Source organism: Prionailurus bengalensis, chromosome A2 (genome assembly GCF_016509475.1).
Source record: "Prionailurus bengalensis isolate Pbe53 chromosome A2, Fcat_Pben_1.1_paternal_pri, whole genome shotgun sequence".
Lineage (NCBI taxonomy): Eukaryota > Metazoa > Chordata > Mammalia > Carnivora > Felidae > Prionailurus > Prionailurus bengalensis.
In genome coordinates, this window is record NC_057348.1 from 83,127,518 (window position 1) to 83,140,065 (window position 12,548).

Sequence of the window (12,548 nt, forward strand, 5' to 3'; positions counted from 1 at the left end):
GGAGGAGTTCACTGTTGAGCGGTGCTTTGTTTGCAGTCAAACTCGTTGCAGAGTTCTCAGAATTCCCCCTCGGAGAAGCGGAAAGTTGGGGAAGTGCAAGCTGGTTACCCAGACGGCGGGTGGGCTGAGCATCGCTTTGCGGGGTGCAGGCCGGGACGGGAACTCAGCGGAGGGGCGGAGTTGTCCGGTGAGAGGCTGCTCCAGGGTCCCAGGGGAAGGGGCTTCACTTTTCCTGGTTGGGAGACGCGGAGCACAAGGGGCTGTGGGCTGGGGCGGGAGAAAGGTGGTCTCGGCAGCTTCCTGGGAGAAACGGGCTGTTCACCCCGGGAGCTGTGGCGGACACGACTGGGGCACATCCTCGCCCAGGAGAGCCTCAGACCTCGGGCTTGTACCTTAGGAAGAAACCTTAAGACGTCCTGGCCCGACAGCTACCTGCTCCACAGGAGGGAAAGAAGGGTCCGACCGAACTTGAGCACCGCGGCAGAATCCGGGCTGGAGCTCAGCTCGCAGGCCCACCACCGGCTTCCTTTCCCTTCACCAAGTTTGCAGCCTGGAGGAGAGGTGAGGACAGGCGCGCAGAGATTCAGTAGGGCTGCTGATTTTCATTCAAAGCTAATTTCGTGTAAGATGTTAGGAATAATTTTTTAAATTCCTGTGACTAGTAAATGAATTTCATTCGCTGTATCTTAAAAATGATACGGTTGAGAAAGAAAAAAAAAAGTTGCACACCCACTCTTCTCTTTAAAGCAAAGTACGAAAACGACTGAGCAGTTAAGATTTTTGATGTCTGAGATGAAGAGAGTGTGGGAGGCAAGCGGCACAGTTAAAAACGTGTAGTCCACCCAAACAGAAAGACCGGAATTGAATTGAGGCTTTGCTGCTTACCAAGAGGTCATCTTGAATTGATTATTTGACCTTTCTGAGCCTCATTTTCCTTATTTGTTAAACAGGGTTAAAAGTACTAATTTGATAGAACATGATGAGGATGAATCAGGTAATGCATACAAAGTGCTTGCCTGGTACAGGTGGGTAGGCACTAAAAATAGTAATTTCTTCCTCTTTTCCTCGCAAGTGTAACTCATTGTTTGGGGAAGAGGGGAATCAAATTTAGTCAACTGGAAGAGTTACTAAAGAAAGATGATTTATTTAAACATGTGTCTTTTTTTTCCCTTGAGACGATGGATCCCCAGTGGGTTGGCTTCTGCTGTGAGGATTGTTCAGTGAGCCAGGGGCAGTGCCAGGATCTGAAATCAAAGCTGAAGGCAATGCCCAGGAGGCCGCAAGGTTTTTTGGTATTTAGCCCAGTCTCACCCAAACAAGTTGGGTTTTAGCATTATGAGATACAGACCTACATGGAAATTGAAAATGAGAACTGAATATGCATTTTTAAACACCAATTACAAACTAACACATATGGGTAATACTAATATTTATCAAATTCTAACTATGTGCTAGGTGCTGTTATATAGGCTTTACATTTATTTTTCCCATCATCTTTATAAAGTAAATATTATTATCATCCCCTTTTACAGATAAGGAGACTGAGGCATACAGAGATTAACTTTTACCAGGCTTCTAATTTAGTGGTGAAGCTAATATTCAGACCCAAATGTTTTGGCTCCAGACCTGGTCTCATTCACTGCATTGTGCTCTCCTCATGCACTTAACCATGTGTCTTACCAGAAATCAGTACATAGCATCCTCAAAGGTTGGGTCTGCATTTCATTGTAGTGGTAATGAGGGGGAAAAAAAATGAAGAAGAAGAAGACAAATGGAGTAGGAGTTTGGTATAAAAGCATTTCCCCCTCAAGAACCCAAGAGAGTCATTGAGCTATGTGCCAACAGTCTCATGCTTCTCAGCTTCTAATTCATCTTTGCCCTGAACTGTGATATTTAGAACTAGAACCTGTAAACATTGCTTTGTTCTCAACCCAATGCTAGGACTTGTCAATAGAAGGTGCTAGAGGGACACTGCCTAAAAAAGGGGGGCCTCTTCTTTTCTTCTTGCTCCTGTGTGGTCAGTGGGTGGCTTTCTGGCCTGTGGTGTGCAAGAGATCAGTGTTTCACATCATTAGGTAAGTTTGGCTGACTCCCCAGTGTGTGGCTTCCCAATAAGCCATGCTGGCCTCCCAATGGGTGCATTCCTAGCAAGTTTCACTGGCACCCCAGCTGGTGGTTCCCTCACCAGCCCAGACTGTGACACCTAATGAATTTCATTGCCATAGGTTGGGTGACAGCCACATTATCTCCAGTAAGGTCTGTGTCTCTGGCTTGGTAGCATAGAGGACAGGGATGAGAGCATGGTTCTTCTAAGTTATTACCTAAGTTATTGGGTACTTTCCCACAGCCCCAGAAGTACTGGCTGCTCCCTAAACCACTACTCCTGTGTTTGTTAGTAATCTCCTCGCTTAGTAGTCAGTCTCCTTTTACTAGTTAATGCTTTATATTAGCTTTTCCCAGTTTTAGTGATGGTGTTATTTCTGTCTCCTGCCTGGATCTTGACCACTACAGGTGTAAAAGGGTCTTGTAGAACCCTGAGGAGAGCACCATCTGGGGACTCAGAAATTGGGATCCTGCCTTTAGCCATATAACCTTGATTAAATCACATAGCCTCTCAGAACTTGTTCCCTCATCTGTAAAAAGGTGATGATTTATGTGACAAGGTTGTGTGAGTATCATGTAAAATTTAAATGCACTGAAATGTGGTAGCAAAAAACAAGATGGGTATATTTTCTTTAAGAAAAAAAATTTACATGTATTCTGAGGACTTGTTGGGTTGTTTCCTAGGAGTGAAAAAACAGCATTTTCTGTCAGATACAATGTCATCAAATAAATTGTCGATCAGTTGACTTTGCTAACTTGCAGAGATGAAAGCAAATAGTTGTGAGTCCTTAGTTGTTCAGGTTTACAGCACTATGAAAAGTATGACTGAAATAACAATCATTTTGAAATGCTAGATTCAGACTAATTTGATTATCTTCTCTTCTGGAACCCTTCACATTTGCTTTATTTCTTCTTGTCTGCTTTACCCTGAGTTTGATACCTGTGTCAAGAATGAATTTTTTCATTGCTGACACTCTTTGTGCAGAACATGGCACTGGATATTGCATTCTATTAAAAAAGAGTTTGGGAATCTTAAAAGCTGAAGAAAGAAAAGCATTCCTACCCCCTTGCACATTCTCTGGCACAGTGTAAACGCTCAGCAGAATTCTACCTAATAACAGATATGTCCAAAGTAACAGCATATAAAATTTCATTATGTGACCACCACCTTAATATGAATTTTTATCTTCAGTATGTAATGATTATCTCTTTACACATATACTAATGTCTTAAGGAATGGAATGAAAAAGAGCACTTATTGATGAAGAAAAGACAGAATATGCTTAGTAGTGAGGCTGAGGTTAAGAAAAGAAGCCAGATTCTTCAAGAGCTTGGGACAGGGTCTGAGAGGTGGTATTGGTGGTAATAATGGCAATGGAGGATAAACTTGACACGCTCCATAGTTTGTCTGTGATCATTCCTATTATTAAACCTCCTTTCACTTCTTCTTCAGTATTCACACACAAATATACTAATCCATATTTATAAGGTAGATTTACTTAGCATAATACCAAGCTTCTCAGACTTTTCTATCAAAATATCTCTCAACAATGATATACTTACCCCACCCCCAGCCAAGAGTATTATTATTTGACGTCCTCCACTTTTATCTAAAAATTCATATGAATTTTCTGCTCTGTAATAGGTTCATATTTATATGGATATTAAATATGATTTTTCTCCCAAAACATTGCCTAAAAGATGTTCCAGAAGGATTTGCTATGTTTATCTGCTGGTTTCTTAGCCCAGCCTGGTGACTCCTTGGGTATCTATAGCTTAAGTCCAGTAACTAGATATGCAAGCCCAAGTCCTAGAAAGAGAATTTGGACTGCAAAGATAGATGTGGGCACACTTTGAAACCTTGGCTCTTCAGCCTTACCCAGCACTGGGCAAAATGTGAGAAGAGAAAAACACTCAACTCCAGTTTACAAAATCTTTTGCTAGGCAGGGAAGAGAGGAAAGATCAGGGAAAAAGACTATATTCCAAAGAAAGGATTGAATGTTGAGAAATCAAGCTTCTTGAAGTTAGTGAGAGGAAAGTTTAGGGCTTAGATGCCTCCAAACACTTGCACAGAACTGCATATTTCATTGGTATTTTATCAAATTACATTATAGTGCTAATTCTCCTTACCTGAAAATCTCAAATATTTTGATGATGGTAACTTTTAGATTTATATCAATTACATTTGTATGGAAGGGTCAGAACTGTTTCATTTTGGTCTAGAATTAATGTCCATTGATTGTGTTTCTGCATTTCATAGAACCATCTTATTTTTCAGTATCAGTTATATGATTGGGATAGCATATATGGTCTAATGTCTGTAATGCAGGAACTTCCTCTCAAATAGTACTGTCAATTAGTCACCTAGCCCTGTGCAAAAAGATGTGGGGACAGGTAAAATTTGACTACTTAAGTCTGAGGGTATTAGATCATTTTAGTTGCTAGAAAGTTCTGAATGATGTGACTTTGGTCTTTATAAAGCACCTGTTTGTGTGAAGTTCCTGGACCATATACTATATACAAATTGGGGGAAGAGAACTGCAAAAACATTTAACTAATTGATTCACCTTAACTACAGAGTTGACAATGTATGGAGAAATTTGACCAGGTCAATAAATGAAAACAGTATAATATTTTGTTGTTGTTGTTCTGTAGCTTTGAAGTGATTGCAATCTTTTTGGTAAAAGATAATGGGTACTTTAGTAAAAACTTTGGATACTGCGGCTGCCTATTTACCGTATTCACAAAACACAGCAAGCTAATACTGGATCTGAAAATGTATACCTTTTCATGAAGTACTATACAGGGATACTTCTTACATGTCAATATCTGAATTTATCTTTCTTTTTGTTTTGCTTTTACTTATTCTGTGCCTGTCAATCTTTCATCATCAGTTCACATTCTACTAAACCCCAAAAGATATTTTCATACCTTTTTATACTTTTAGACCCTCCTTACTAGATTTTTTTAAACACTTCAGAAATTCAGGTACTTCAATTTCATGCCATCAAGTAGCTATATCTGTCCCCCACTTTTTATTATTAAAATGAGCAGTTCAATTTGTCACTTTCTGCTTCGTGATTCTAAATCTTCTAAAACCATTTTACCATTTTTTTTCATGCTTTCATCCTTACAGTAAACTATCTATAAAACACTTTTCTAACTGCTTATTTAAATATTATTATTCCTTTTCTTTTCCAAATCCACTTCTCAATTTATCCTTTTTTTCTCTATAGATCTTCTTAGGATATGTCTTCAGTTTCCTATCAATTCCCATCATAAATTTTTAAAGTAAACTTAAAATATCCTACATGGATTTTTAATATCATTTCTACTGCCCATATTTTAATCTTGCCTGTTATTTTTTTTTTTTATCATTTCTGTTGTTAGTTTAAAATGACAAAAGCTTCCATTGCAAGGAAGAAGCATAAACGGACAGTATGATCATAAACTCAACTTTGTCAATGGTGTACATTAGGTATAAAGAAAGTTATGGAGGGGCGCCTGGGTGGCGCAGTCGGTTAAGCGTCCGACTTCAGCCAGGTCACGATCTCACGGTCCGTGAGTTCGAGCCCCGCGTCGGGCTCTGGGCTGATGGCTCAGAGCCTGGAGCCTGTTTCCGATTCTGTGTCTCCCTCTCTCTCTGCCCCTCCCCCTTTCATGCTCTGTCTCTCTCTGTCCCAAAAATAAATAAACGTTGAAAAAAAATTTAAAAAAAAAAGAAAGTTATGGAAAGAAAGTGAACATATTCTCTTTTGAAATGGTAAGGAACAGTTAGATGTATTTTCTAGTGTTTGGAAAAGCATATTTCAAAAAATTCAAGGGAAACTTCATCATGCTTCCTTAGCCATTTTACTGAGAAGCAAAAATACTTATGAATAATTGGAGGCAATAAGACTGTATTTCTACTCATACTAATTTTAATAGTTTTGAAACCTCCAAATACTGTTCTTTGTAGTGTGGTTTACTTTTAACCGTTTTGAGTGTCATGAGTATTTTTCAGAATATGATGAACACTAGTGATCTTATTCTGTCCTGCTGCTCTACCACAGATAGATGTGTATAAGATATATCTTCCAAATATTAAATATCATTTCATGTAATTTATAGATCCACTGAAGCCCAGTCATTTGCTTGGATATGAAATTCTTTGAAAGTCCAACCTAAATAAACCTCTTGTATACTTTTTTACTTATATATAATCAGCTGAAAGTTATTGTGTCTGCTGAACGCTTATGAAATGCAACCTGATCCTTTTCATGACACTTCTTTCTGCCTTTTATTATAAAATTAGACTTACCTCAACCTCAATTCTAGGCTACAACTTTTTTAATAACATGGCTTATGTTTGTATTCCTCACAGAGGTTGAATGAATAAAGACAAATATAGTACTAGTGACAAAAACACTACAATGAATATTTATCTATTGTATTTAATATGAGAATGTATCTATTAAGCAAAGAATCAACTGATGCTAGTAAAGTAAACCCAATATTTAAGAATGTATTTCAAAAGATCAAGAACAGCAAGAAGTTTTGAAAGCTGTTAAGGTTTTGAGACAGTTATCTCCCGTTTTATCTACTGAGAATATTTTTAAAAGTAAAAGAGGGAGTTTAAGTTTCTTTAAGAGAAAATTGTAGTTAAGATGGGTCAGAGAAAAATTGGATTCATTTAATTCCTTTAGATTAAAGGAACTAGATTAATCTTCCAACTTAATCTCAATGAAATCTTAGGGCAGTAAAAGAATTAGGAAGTTTGACAAGTCATTGTAATCTAAAGGAAAGTGGACATTAAGGGATTGAGTAGAAGATGAGTGAAAAACAAAACTTTAATGTGCTTCCCAAGGAGAGAAAGATGCATTCCACAACTGTAGACCATAAAAATGAGGATATCAAGAGAAAGAAGTGGTAACATGATGCTAGCATAGCTTCATGAAGAACAAGTCATATGTGGGGCACCTGGGTGGCTCAGTTGGTTAAGCATTCTACTCTTGATTTCAGCTCAGGTCATGATCTCAGGGTTGCTGAGTTCTAGCGCTACATTGGGCTGGTACTGACAGCATGGAGACTGCTTGGGATTCTCTTTCTCCCTCTCTCTGCCCCTCCCCTGCTCATGCTCAATCTCTCGCTCTCTCTTTCTCTCTATCTCTCTCAAAATAAATAAAACTTAAAGAAAAAGATTTTTAAAAAAAGAACAGGTCAGATGCACATTTTTACTTATAAAGCATGGCTTATTTGTTGTGGATCCACGTTAGCTAAATCGTTAAGTATTAATGTCTTCACCACTTTTCTGATATCAACAATGAGTACTCCAGGATCAGGTCTCCATCATCTGTTTAATATCTTCAAGTAACAGGGTGCTTGGGTGACTCAGTTGAGTGTCCCACCCTTAATATCATCTCAGGTCATGATCCCAGGGTCATGGGGTCAATACCTGTATCAGACTTCACACTGAAGATGGAGCCCACTTGAGGTTCTTTCTGAAAATAAATAAACATTTAATATCTTCAGGTAATTTCAACTTGTAAATAATCTTTTAGCACATTCCCCACATCTGGTTTTACCAGGACTACACGGAATAGGCCTGTTACTTCCCTCTTACGAGCACCCACAATATTACATGTGATCAACTGCTGCCTTTATTTCCTCATGTTAATTTGGTGGGATCACTCTTGGTCCTTTTTCAAAACATCTTCTAAGCCTTTTCTTGAGTAATTCACTGACCCTAAACCTGTCAGATATTTTAAGACCACTATCATAATTTTAATACCATAAATGTATTCAATATATGTTTAATGCAAAATATACTTTGAATAACTAAAACTGTACTATGAAAAATATTATACATTTCAGAATATCACATAAATATTTAATGAATTTCAGACCATGTTATTTAGAGACAATTATGAATATTTTACCTATAGTTAATATTGGTTGTGATATTGGTCAACTAGTAGTTATATAGGATCTGAATTTAAATGACTTTCATCTAGTTTTGAGTCTTAATGAAAGAATTTGCATATACTAAGGTCTTTTAGAGTGTAATGACTGCCATTTTAATAAAATTTCAAAGTTTTGAGGACGTTTTCATTACAATATAATTCAGCTTCCTACCTTTGGCCATATTTAAATATTTATTTCTGTTGTCAACAGTATCCTTATAGAACTAGAAATAAATAAGGGAGTAATTCCTTCACTTAGTAACAATAGGTTTTAATTTTTTAGAGGGTCCTATACACTGGTAATTTGATTGTGTGACTGCAGGAGTTCAGGAACTCATTATTCAGATGTCTTGCATACCTCAAGAAGAATAAACATTGCATTTTCCTCTTGAAGACCCCAAAATATATTTAAGGATGTCAGTTTATATATAAACATACCCTGAAGCTCCCACTTTAGCAGGAAGCTAAATAAAAGAAGTTTAAGTTTTCCCAATACTAATGGAGATTTACTTCCCAGCCCTTTTCCCTGGAGAGTGTAGTCTCTCCTCAAGGGTACGAAGATTTGCATATGACTTTAAGGGCTAGAAACCCCTTTTCTGCTCTCTCCAAAATGCCTTCAGTATGTTTTGTCATATTGCTTGATGATTTTGCATTAGAGATTTATCCTTGAGATAATAAAACACAGATATCTCTGAAAGGGTTTCTTCTGCTTTAGTCATATTCCTATGGCTACTAGGGAACAAAATGTGTTTATATGTTACAGGATAAAAGGAAGATTGCCAGCCAACAAATCCCTAGAGTCTGTACTACATTAAACGTTGCTTAGCAATTTCCACGATTTTCTCAGTCTAGTTTACAAATAAAGACATTAAAAATCAGGGGCATGTGGGTATGTTACATGAAGTTGTGAAATTGGTATTTATTCTGTGTTTCTAATCTCTCTATATTGATTTAAAAACAAAATAGGGGTGCCTGGGTGGCTCAGTCGGTTAAGCATCCGACTTCGGCTCAGGTCATGATCTCGCGGTCTGTGGGTTCGAGCCCCGTGTCGGGCTCTGTGCTGACAGCTCAGAGCCCGGAGCCTATTTCAGATTCTGTGTCTCCCTCTCTCTGATCCTCCCCCGTTCATGCTCTGTCTCTGTCTCAAAAATAAACGTTAAAAAAAATTAAAAAAAAAAACAAAAAAATGGCAGGTTAATAGGTTGTGTGGTAGGGTGGCAATAATTTAGTTGGATGTTACAGACAGGTGTTTCCTGGGAGGTAATTTTTAAGCCAGGACTTGAATGAGATATAACCTCCAGTTGCAAAAATTTTATAGGAAGGTATCTTCAGACAGAGGAAAAAGAAGTATCTAGGACCTGAAGTACTTAGGAACTTGCCATGTCAGAGACTAGGTAATTTTCATTTGTATTGTTTTATGCATTCGATTATACTTTCCCTTAGGTTAATCTATATAAGGTCTTCCACAAATTGGACCCTGCTTGAAATTTAATACTGCCCTGATCCTTTCTCACCATGCTCCATGCTAGTCAGTGCCTCTGTGACTTTGTAAAAGCTGTTTATTTTGTTTAATAGCCTCTCCTTGATTTGTTCCTGGCTGATTAACTGAATCCTCTCTTAAACTCTGCCTCAGGCATTCCCTCTTTTAGGAAGCCATCTCTTATTCTCTCCTGCCCACCATCCATTGAGTCACTCAGTCTTTGTGCTACCATTGACTTGTGCACTTGACACTCGGGCTTTACATTTATTGATTTACCTATCTGCTTTTATCACTAGTGAGTTTCTTTAGGAGAGGGACGTTATTGTAATTCATACCTGACTACACACGGTCCACAATACTAGGGGTACTAAATAGTTTAATACTAGTAGTATAAGTAGACACTCAATAAATCATTGTTAAATCAGTGGGGTATCTTTTTGTTATGACTTAACTAATGTAACATTCATCTTCAGAACAGTTTGTATGACATACTTATTGTAGTTAATATCCATAAATTAACTCTTCACTCTAGCTGTATTCTGTAGCTGCTAGGATGTTTATCATTATTTCATTTCAAAACAATAAAATGTTACATGAAATATAATCATTCATGTTTAATGCAGACTACACTCAGAAATATTGTAAAAATATTAATTTCTGACATAGTTTTCAATTTAGTTTTTCTGTTTAGCATATTTATGATAGAGTTTCATCCTACTTTTAAATATGTAGGCATGGAGAACTAGGTACTATTTAATGAAAATCGTGATTTAATAGCATGTTTTATGTGGCTTGTTGGTTTCTCTTTTTAATGTAGAGTAGTCATTATGTTTGAGATCTTCATTACATTTCACGTACCAGAACTCAATGTTCTTTCTTAAGTTGGAACCTGAGGGCTTTTCTAATTCCCAAGTGCCTGGCAGAGGTAGAATAGCTGGATGAGAACCTGGGAGGAAAAATTACAGGAGATGTGGCATGGTCAGTCAGAGGAGGATATGGGTATTTCGGCAGCACCAGACTTTAAGCGATGACAGAGATATAACATTAAAGTAACCATGCAGAATTGGAAATACGTACTTGGAGCTCCCCCCACCCCAGGAAGTTTCCAGTATACTGGCACTTGCTCAGTGTCTGAAGAGATAAGTATCTACATGATTGGCATATGTTCTAGGCTTTATCCATAGTCAGGAAGTGGTTTCCACCCTACAGGTTCCCCTTGAATTCATTGGAGGTACAATTGTATGATACAAATTTACTGAATGAACTAAGCTAACGAATAAATGTGTAAGTCTTTAATATCAGTTCCTTTACTTGTCTTTAAAGTTTATGTCAATATGTACTCCTGGATTCTTATTTTATCTAATGGGATAGAATCTACTACTAATAGTCTGTTTTGAAGCTCAAATTGTTTGCTTTGCCCTGTGGGGGCTCCTTCAAGATGGTTGCTGTCCTTTTGACATGTGCTTTTGATTATTTGAATACTTTGTTGCTTCTTTATATAACAAAATGTTCCAATTTTATCTTACTTTTTCTCTTCCCAGCTCTGGAATCTGCCTCCCCACCCCCACCAAGGAACCCTGTTCCCTTTTGTGAAGAATCATATTTAGAAACCAAGATAGGATATTTTGACTTATTTATTGCTATTAGTGGGCCATTATTTCTAAGTCTTTTCAGTGGACAGACCTAGGAAATATGTGTGTATATATATGTAATATATTAATTACCTTTATATATATTAAAAATGATTTCATGCTGATACTTCCCATTAGCATCACAAATCCCTTTACTTTTCATAAAAAGAGATAATCACTGGCTTATTTGTGAACAAAACACTAACATTTTTGAAGAGATCTGAAAAGTAATAATATTGATCTCAAAGCCCATTCAAATAAGTTTTATTAATATTTAAACATAGCATATATTAGAATCTTAGATATTGGAGGAAGACATTATCTAGGACTGTGATCGAGATGTTATACCGAAGACTCTTGCAGTCAGTTTCTGGATCTGTGTTGAAATAGAAAAATAAGATAAGGGGGTAAAAGATTGTCCTAATCCTTCACAACATTGTTAACTACATGGAAAAAGCATATTAAGCATGCATGACACCCAGAATCTTGAAATGAATGCATATTTATGAGAGGAGTATAAACAAATAAGGAAGTGTTACAGTGACATAGTGACACTACCTACTGGGAAAAATACTAGTGTTTCTCATTGGATAAATATGTGGATACAGTCCTAATACTAGCCATTCCACTTAGCAATAGCTTGACTATTATTTGACTACTAATGAGAATAACTTGGCCAGAGATGAAGTGGAGGAGTTGTGAACATCTAAACAATGGGACTTGCATCATAAGAGCCCTAGGGCTACGTAATCTAGTTCTTACAGACTCTTCTCCCAGGAGACTTGGAGAACTTTTCTCTAATGGTCTGTGTCTCCTGTACTAGGTTGAAAACCAGAGCCTCTCTACTTGGTTTGCTAATCCCAAAGATTAATTCAGTAGAAGTCCTCGCTTATTGTTACTGGTTCCTTTGCTTTATCTGGGAAAATAAAGTGTAAAAAGTGTAGTTGACGGTTTAGAGTTTGTTTTATGTGTATAGTAAAACAAAGATCCCCATTTTAATACGGCATCCTCTATGCACTTGCTAAATACTCCCTTGTAATAATTTAATGACCTGAAAATGATGTAAATATATATACGTATATATTCATGTTATTTTTAACTTCAGAAATCAGTGTTTTAAAAGTGAATACCTGAAGAACTACCACTGTCATTAGAAAAAATTTTTGACCAGTGTTTGAAGGTAAAATTAAGTAACACTGAATAAGGAGTTATTATGTGATATACATCATATGTATTACATTTTACTTATTTATCAAAACTATGTATTTGCTAGAGCTGTTATTATTCCCATTTTATAGAAGAAGAAACTGAGATTATATACTTTATTGAACTTGGTCAGCCTCTTGTAACTAATACATAATAGAGATAGGATTTAGGGGTGCCTGGGTGGC

General features: G+C 37.1%; 1 long non-coding RNA gene across 1 annotated transcript; it reads left to right on the plus strand.

Annotated features, from left to right (window-relative positions):
• The first annotated feature begins 193 nt into the window (after window positions 1–193).
• Window positions 194–12,100, plus strand: LOC122487811. Its single transcript, XR_006298478.1, has 2 exons — window positions 194–561; window positions 11,068–12,100. It is a non-coding gene; the product is annotated as an uncharacterized LOC122487811 (long non-coding RNA).
• The last annotated feature ends 448 nt before the right edge of the window (window positions 12,101–12,548 follow it).